This window comes from Erpetoichthys calabaricus, chromosome 1, assembly GCF_900747795.2.
Source record: "Erpetoichthys calabaricus chromosome 1, fErpCal1.3, whole genome shotgun sequence".
Taxonomy (NCBI): Eukaryota; Metazoa; Chordata; class Cladistia; order Polypteriformes; family Polypteridae; genus Erpetoichthys; species Erpetoichthys calabaricus.
Genome location: NC_041394.2, coordinates 349720199 through 349729862, shown reverse-complemented (window position 1 = coordinate 349729862; position 9664 = coordinate 349720199). Strand labels below are relative to the sequence as shown.

The 9664-nt window shown below is 38.3% G+C and overlaps 2 protein-coding genes across 27 annotated transcripts in view; one reads left to right on the top strand and one right to left on the bottom strand.

Annotated features, from left to right (window-relative positions):
* The window catches only part of LOC114668373 (gastrula zinc finger protein XlCGF26.1-like), a 217051-nt gene that overhangs the window by 152495 nt on the left and 54892 nt on the right, over positions 1 to 9664 (bottom strand). The gene's annotated exons all lie outside the window — the stretch shown is intronic.
* LOC114668330 (zinc finger protein 883-like) overlaps positions 1 to 9664 on the top strand; it is a 774734-nt gene that overhangs the window by 728305 nt on the left and 36765 nt on the right. The window lies entirely within an intron of this gene.

The window sequence follows — 9664 nt, the reverse complement described above, 5'->3', positions numbered from 1 at the left end:
ACACTAAAAAACACTAAAGGAACAAATACTAATCAGTAAGTACCGCGTCTACTAAACAGTAAATCAGTGAAGGAGAAAGAACTAACCGCGTCAACTGCGGAGCTCAGCTCGGAGCGAAATGAAGTGAATGAAATCAGGTGAATGGGAGGGGAGATGATCACGTGACTCTCCCACCTGTCTTAACTCTCCATCCCTCCACAAACATAGTCTCTCGGATCCCAACTCTCCTTTCACACACCGCGTCTACTAAACACTAAGAAACACTAAGTAGAAACACTAAAGGAAAAAATACTATTCAGTAAACACCGCGTCTACTAAACAGTAAATCAGTAAAGGAGAAAGGACAGCAAGACGGCGTCAGCTGCGGAGCTCAGCTCGGAGCAAAATGAAGTGAATGAAATGAGGTGAATGGGAGGGGAGATGATCACGTGACTCCAACACCCACCTTAACTCTCCGTCCCTCCACAAACACAGCCACACGGATCCCAACTCTCCTTTATATGTATAGATATACACACATATACATCTATACTAATAAAAGGCAAAGCCCTTACTGACTCACTCATCACTAACTCTCCAACTTCCCGTGTAGGTTAAAGGCTGAAATTTGGCTGGCTCATTCCTTACAGTTTACTTACAAAAGTTAAGCAGGTTGCATTTCGAAATTCTACACGTAATGGTCATAACGGTCGACAAAGTCTGCCATGTTAGACTTTCTTATTTATGGCCCCATCTTCACGAAATTTGGTAGGCGGCTTCCCTGCGCTAACCGAAACCGATGTACGTACTTATTTCGGTGGTATGACACCACTGTCGGCCGCCATATTGAACTTTCCAACGGTCTTTGTTACTTAATAGGCCCATCTTCAAGAAATTTGGTACGCGGGTTCCCAACAATATCTGAATCCTACTTACGTACATATATCCATATTACTAACCGAGAATGCTAAACCGGATGATGGACGCAGGCACATCCGGCAATGGGCCGTAGCTGCAAAAAGACGTACTGCGCAGGCGCAAAAAGAGTCCGCGAGAGTCGGCTGAGGAGCCGAGAAAGGCGGACAAAAGAGGGCGAGAGAGGCGGATGAGGGGCCGCGAGAGGCGGACAAGACCACAGAAAAAAGGAGTGAGCACAGGAAAAATGGAGAAATGAGGCGCAAAGAGCACCGAAAAAAAGAAAAGGCACATAAAAAAGTATTCAAACGCAAGCAAAGCACGAAACACATTGCACACGAAACTAGACCCAAAAAAAAAAAAAAAAAAAAAAAAAAAAAAGAGGCTCGCGCACAACAGCAAGGCACCCCCCCCCCCCTACAGGCACCGGACGGGACACACACCAAGAGGGGGATTCAACAAGCCCATGGAACACAAAAAAAAGAACACAAAACCACCCCACAGACCCTACAAGCAAGGGACGGGACACACACAAAGAGGGGGATTCAACAAGACATAGGAACACAAAAAGAAAGAAGACGCTCGCACGACAACAATCCTCAACCAAACACACACACATCCATAAGAAGTGACACCCAAAGCCACATATTGTAAAGTGATCATCAACACCTTCACACTAGACAGCATAGGTGTCAGCATTGGTGGATCTCCTTACAATAAAGCACTATTAACCGTTCAACTGCAGAAAAGGAAACATATTAACAGTGACTGCGATCCTCCTTATTACTTATCCATATTTCGCATGCTGAGAAAGAAACAAGTCATGAATACACGGTCACGGGTACAAAACCAAAAGGAAATGATAACAGGAACAAACACACGAACACGAAAGAAACAACAAAATAGACGGCTATGCAGCATAGGTGGATCTCATTACAATAAGGCACTATTAACCGTTCAACCGCAGAAAAGGCTCCATATTAACAGTGAGTGCAATACTCCTTATTACTTATCCATATTTCTAAAAGAAAAAATGTCTCGACTCCAAAAACGCAAAGCTCAACTAAAGCTTCTAACTAACGATGTACCTAAAAGTAAAAACTTTATGAACTGCATTAGATCCTACAATGGTTCATTTGCTTTTGCATGTACCAGAGTAAATATCAGGCCACCAAAAGGCAATGGCCCATACTGCTTTCCCATATGTGCACAAATACTGCATCAAATTGGAACAGTGCACCCTGAAACAAATCAACAACGCAAATATGCACAAATCTACATCCTAGATCCACATTACGCAAACTATCAATCAAAGTGCTGCATCGCAACAGGCACGGATTCAAAACGAAACACCTCCCGTCTCAGACATACATTAATGGCAACGAAGGCTACAACGGGCTTCTCACACAGCACAGGCAAGTCGATTACAGCTCCAAAACAACACGTCCCAAATACTACACATGCAACAACGCGCCTCTCGAACGGCACAAGGAAAACATACACCAGGAAAATTCATTCGGATTAATGAATGTCATTTGCAATCATTGTCATTCAGTTCACTTCCCTGATGAAACAACTGGCAATACAAGTTATACATTTACACGTTGTTGTAAAAAGGGTCAAATTAGACTGCCTTCTTTACATTCATATACTGAATATCTACAGAAGCTTATAACTGACGATGTACCTGAAAGTGAAATCTTTATCAACTACATTAGATCCTACAAATCGGTATCCACTATGAACATTAACGGTGGCACTGCATGTGACATCCGTCTTGAAAAAATGTTGTTTATTGATGAATGTTCAATGGCATGAAGTCACTTACTCAACACCATTTATAAATTTATACAAACGTTTATGAATAATAATATTCGATTTGGAGGAAAGGTACTTTTATGAGGAGGAGATTTTAGACAGTGATTAGCTATTCTTCCAGATGCCATGAACTCAGCTATTGTTCAGTGCACCTTAAAATACGCAGACAATTGGCATTACTTTCAAAAGATACAGTTAGTAAAAAAGATACGATGTCCAGAACCAGATCATAACAATTGCTTATTACAACTGAGAGATGGTACACTCACCAATACAGATGGACTTCAGCCACATATTATTACAATTCCTCAAGCCTTTATCTGCGACGACTTAGTTACAGAGACATTTGGAACAGCAATCTCATTAGACCAAATGCCCCTTTTAACACAACGCACTATTATGTCCAAAAAATATTAATGTGGAAAACATTAATACCCAAGTCATTCCATTACTTCCTGAAGAGACACAACTCTTTCTAAGCTCTGACAAACTTGACTCTGATCACAACAATAAACATCTTAAATGACCTTACAAGTTCTGAGCTGGAATTACCTTTTACACTTAAACGCCGTGTACAAAGAAATTTTCAAATAAACCTTTATACTGTGCCACACACTTTATTGTTTGCTTTCTATTTGCATCATCTACACCGTCACACTATTCTATATCTCATTCATACATCACGCTCTTTGTCATTCCCAACACCAGGGGTTGGTGAGCGAAGCGAGCAGGGGGCGGAGCCCCCTAGTACGTCTATAGCCTGCAGCTCGGTCCATACTCTGAATCCTCCAGGCACTCCTGAGCATAATCTAATTTTGAAGGTTGGGGCACCTATAATGTTACTGAGAAACTTACAGCCACCAAAACTTTGTAATGGCACGAGACGTCAGGTCACATGCTTGCAAAAGAACTTAATTGAGGCAACTATTTTTACTGGCAGTGACTCAGGGGAGAGAGTTTTTATTCCTCGCATCCCCGTTATACCCTCTTATCTCCCCTTTCAATTCAAACACCTCCAATTTCCAATAAGGCTCTGCTTCACAATGACAATTAATAAGTCTCAGGGACAGACCCTACAAAAGGTTGGCATTGATTTGAGGCAAGATTGCTTTTCACATGGCCAACTATACGTTGCATGCTCAAGAGTAAACTCAGCGCACAGCTTGGTTATATTACAACCTGAGGGGCGATACAAAAGAGATCCTTAACAAATAATTATTGGTACATTTTCCCTCAGCTTATTACTTAAAATTTTAAAGCAGTACTTCGCCGCTGCGAAGCGTGGGAATTTTGCTAGTTAAACACTAAAGTACAAAAACGAAGTAGAAAGTAACACTAATCCGCAACACTGGCACACCGCGTCTACTAAACACTAAGAAACGCTATAGGAAAAAATACTATTCAGTAAGTAGCGCGTCTACTAAACAGTGAATCAGTAAAGGATTAAGGATGGCAAGACAGGTTCAGCTCGGAGTGAAATGAAGTGAATAATCACGTGCCTCCAACACCCGCCTTAACTCTTCGTCCCTCCACAAACACAGCCACACAGATCCCAACTCTCCTTTATATATATATATATATATATATATAGATAGATATATTAAGTTGTTTGTAAAAAATTGGTTGTAAATTCTTCAATTAATGCAGGATTCTCACAAAGGACCTGTGGAAGATGAATGTTCTCTTTGCTCCCTTGTACTAACCCATGTCTTTAACTTCAACAGAAGTGGGCTCTGCGAGGCCATGCATTGTGTAAAATCTTGTTTTGATGAGCAAACAGAAAAATATTTGTGCAAGGAATCCAAGGTCTAAGCATTCCTCAAACTGAGTCTGTCTTATCGCGTTTCCTTCTGAAATCCATAACAAAGGGCGAAGAAAGGGGGGGTTGAACTTGTAGATAGAAGAAGCCACTCTGGGGTTGCTTGGCAACTTGGCTCAAGGATTTTGTAAGCTGTAGCATTTAATAATGAATATTAAATCACGCGTCCTAGGATTATAAAAACGGTTGCCCCACCCTAAAACGGGGTTCAGAACAGACCTGACGCTGTCAAGTAATATTGATTGCCTGTTTTCTGGAACTCTACTCACTGTGACATTGAAGAATAAAGCTGCTTTTTTACCACACCTGCTGTCTGGTCTGTGTTGATCGTCCACAGACCCCATTGTGGAATAATAAATAATAGCTGAGCAAAGAATCTTGGACTGAGGACCTTTTGACCTATTTTTGTACTTAGATAAACAAATCTAAAATGCCTTGATGATTACTATCTGTGTGCATCTGGGTGGATGGAAAATTTATTATTATTATGCAGCTGATGCTAAAAAAATGTATATGCATATACATAAGTATAAAAGTTCTTTCTAAGATTGTTAAAAGAGGGAAACCATTACCTGTATAATCATTGTATCTATAAGTATATTACTAGATTGTATTAATAGGCTATGGATGAGTTGATTATTAACGTGACTTACTTAAACTAATAAGTGTGTGTGCAAAAGAACAAACTTGCAACAATTGCTGACTTATAGTCTGTACTCAAGAAAACTGCTAAGTTCAAAGGTCTGTGATTTTTGTTTAATAGGTTCTTTCACTTCTTCTTAAGTTGTTTTGATCAAATGTGTTGTAATATTACTAAATTCCCCCAAAGAATTGTGTAACCTTACCTCATGATAAAGCTGTCACCGTAACTCTTTATAAAAAGGAAACTCATCCCCCCAAGAGGGGGGGTTATTGTTGGTAACTGCCAGTGACAAAAAGCTGACAGGGGCTGCAGTAGTTTCCTCTGCCACCAAGAATAAAGAAATTGCTCTTTATTACTTTACATCTGCTGTCTGCCTGCTGTTTACCTCGAACCTTCGACCACACCATCAGTTATCAGCTTTCAAAGCACGTTGATTTGATCCCCTCTATCTTCTAGACTTTCTCCTTTTTCTAACCACTGTCTTCTTGATCTCACAAAGCCCCCTTTTGCCTGGTAAACATTTAAGTTGTTAGCTTCTCTGTATCCAACTACATACAGACACACACACACACTTTTTTTTGAGATTTAAAGAAACTTTTTGTTTTTTAATTAAGCTATGTTTCAGACAGGACCACTACCACTCATAAGTTTTACAACACCTCAGTTATTAATATGGTGAAAAGATAAGCAGTAAATGGTCAGTGGTTTACATTTAAAGTTTAGGTTTGCAACAACTGAAAAAGAGAATTTCAGGGAAAACTAATAGGTTACAACCTACAGATGTTCTGCAGCAATTCAAGTAAATGAAGCCTTGAACGTTGAAGCAAACAATTTGTACAGGTGTCCTAACTTGTGTTGATTACTTACAAACCCTCTGTCTGCATTGAAGCAGAGTTGGACCAGACTGTGTTACTACACCCCCTGAAGTACCACGTGGACAATATTCCAGTGATAATGGCAAGAAAATGGCAATTAACAAATCAAATGAGGCAGGGCATCCATCATTTCCATTAGATGTGTAGGCCTTTCATTTAGAGAAGTGTATAATGGTATATGACTCTATCCCAGATGCTTTTTCCTCTTAACATAAAGTTGACCACATCACTGTGAATTATATATATTACAGTTTATTTTCTGTAAATGGACTTAACATATCAGACAAGAAAACTGCATATTGCACTAATCATAACACTGACCCATCAGTGACATTTCAATGGCCAACTTAACAAAGCAAATGGTGTTGACTCCATCTGTACCTTATTAAAAACAAAATGAGTGAATTCCTGCCTAAAAATATGTCACTAATACTAACCAGTTAATAAAACACTATGCAACAAGTCCCTTGACGTAAGAGATGCTTGTATGTTTGGTAAAGGGGCTGAAAATTGTATCCTACAGGTTTATTTTTAACCAAAAAAGAAATGTAACCAATTGAATCATACATTTTGTAAGTCACCTTGAATAAAGGTAAATGTATTTTAGCATTTGACCGCTATTTTTGGAGAAGTCCATTATTGAGTATGAATTAAATAATCATAGTAAGTTCCCTTTTCAAAGCTTCTATATACAATTAAAGGTTGATAATACATCCATTAACTCAGTTAATAACTCTGTAACTACAATACAAGATTTACTGTATATATTTTTAAAATTTGGTACACTGTATTAATCCCCGAGGGCGGGGTCAGCCATTGTACAGCAAGAGATCCTGAAGAAATTTTCAGGTTAAGGGTCTTGCTCAAGTGTCCTTCTGGCAGGAAAGAGATTTGAATCGGCATCCTACCAAATATTAGCACATGTAAGAGATGGATACCATCATTTGCAGAATACATTTGGTATGAATAAATCTATTATGAAATAAAGTCAACTACACTCATAGGTTTGTAATCTCAACAAAAACAAACCATTAACTAAATCAACTGCTCCATTAAGTTAAGAATTCTTAATCTAATTTTGGTATTCAATTTTTGATGTGTAACTTTTTCCGGTTTTATCCTGTGTATTAAAAACTAAGAACCGTAGGCCTTATATTGGTTACATCAATTGTCACGTTATGTATTATTGGCATGTGTCGACTGGTGTTTTTTTTTTTAAGAAAAGGAAACAATCCTACAATGCATGTCTCGCACAAACACTCATTTAGTTGGAAGAATTCAAATACAGTATTTCAATTGTCAGCACTGTCTTCTTAACCTGTGTTACATGAGCTTCAATTTGTGGTGAACGTGGTCTGCTGGATTTTTGTTAGCTTTTTAATTTGTAATTCACAACACACTTTCTATGCTTCCGTTGAGAATTCATACAGACTTATTAATTTTAATTATGTGGAGTTTTGATTGAAGTTTGATTCAATTTGTATTTTTCCTAAAACTTGTAAACTTGATTATAACAACTCTGATAAGATGGTGGTTCAAGCTTTATTATAACATTTGAAACAAATTCTTAAGAACAGAAATAACCAGTGATATTGGCCTGTGTTACGATTTGAGCATCCCCAGTCCTGAACTAAGATGGTATGGGGTAGCGCAGCCCTAATACATTATATGAACATCTGAGCTCAAACTATGGTGTGCTCTTCATCCTCTGGACTGTCTGGCAATTGAAAGGACTTTGCAGGCAAGCATTTTGTCACATCAGTAGATGTAAATACAGAAGAGCGGGTCTTCAATTTAGGGAATATATATTGGTTACAAATTAACAAGAGTTGCGAAAGCACATTTAAAGATGAAAAGATTATAAAAAGTGACAGCAGTAGGATTACGGCACACGAGGAACAGTTTTAATAAGACAAACATCTAATCTTTATTTTGGAAGGCCATGTCAACCACAGGTTTCCAACTTTAACTAAATTTATAAAACATGAAGAGAACTGAGCTGGTCAATACAGTAGAAAGGACACAGCAAATGTAAAAAACAAATACAACAGTGGCAGGTATCAGGGGGAGCTAAAAAATCTCAACTCACTAATTTAAAACATTAAAAGACATTTTACAAATCACACAGGTAGAGATCCTTTAGAAAAATTTAAGGCTTGTACTTCTTTAAACAAATACACTACTACAATGGCTGCTCACTTACTACTAATTGGGGGTTTACTGTCAAAGTAGCGGCTTCTGATGCCTACCGTGAGTAATCTAACATTTGGAAGGACTTCACAGTAATAAAAACTATTATTTCTGAAAATGTCCTCCTCAAATTCAAAGACAACTAAATATATATAATCCCAGTGAAGATGTGTAGTAAAATACTCAGTGAACCAGCATCATTGTGCACTTTTACTAATTCACATAATCTTTTCCTCTCCTCTTTATTGAATTATTTTCTAATATACTTCTATTTACTTCTATCCACAGCTATAACATCAATTTTGACCTCACAGTTTGAAGACTCAAGGACTGTCATGTATAATGGGCATCACACGTGTGAGTACAGATCTTAGAAATAAAACTGTCTGGAAAAAAAATGCTTAATAACAATGGTGGACAGCAACTAAATAGTGCAAGTCTCAACGAATGTTTGCAAATCTTACTTCAAAGTCTCTGAAACAGAACTTTATTGATGTTTCCAACAACACAAATCCAAGATTAAGTTAATCAGATCCATCATATGGAAGTAAATGTTGCACGCAAACACACAAAACCATAAGAAAAAAAAAAACATTTAAAAATAGTAATAAACTCCTACTAAATAACTTCTCCCAGTATTGAGACCTTGAGTGCCTCACTCATCATTAGTGGTCCATTGTCTGGAGATCTGTGCTCCTCATTGACCAATGTACCATGGGTAACCCCATGGGGAGAGGCCAGACAAAGAACAACCAATTATTGACCTTATGGAGATTTTAATTAAATCAAGCAGAGCCTTGCTAAGAAGAGGGATGCCAGGCCAGTCTGTGGTGTTCACTTAAGAGTTCCTAGTGGCACAAAAAGGTGACCCACACACCCTGGCCGAGCTCAGTGTGATAAAACTACATGTAGTGAGCAAACGCCATATGAGTTTTACCATCCACCTCACATCTATATCTAGTACAAAGCACACAGAAACTGATGTCATTGAGATATGGGAAGAAAACCAGAGTAGCTGTGCAGGGTAGGAACCGACTATGGGCCATCGTAGGGTACAACTGCATACGTATTGTGGAATAATAAAAATTTGAATCAATATATTAAATAATAGTTGAACAAAGAATCTTGGGCTGAGGGCCTTTTGACCTAGTCAAAGGGAGGGGAAGAAGATTTCGTGACTACACCTTAGTGCAACAGATATATTTGTACTTAGATAAACAAGTCTAAAACGCCTTGATGATTACTATCTATGTGTATTTGGGTGGATGGAAAATATGTTATGCAAATCAGCTGATTGCTAAGAAAATGTAAGTATAAGAGTTCTTTGTGTTAACCATATGAATGTATTAAGACTGTTAAGGTATGTGATGTGGGAAAGTTAAGGGTTATTAAGCATTAGAGCCTAGGTGTAGAAAATAGCTAAAA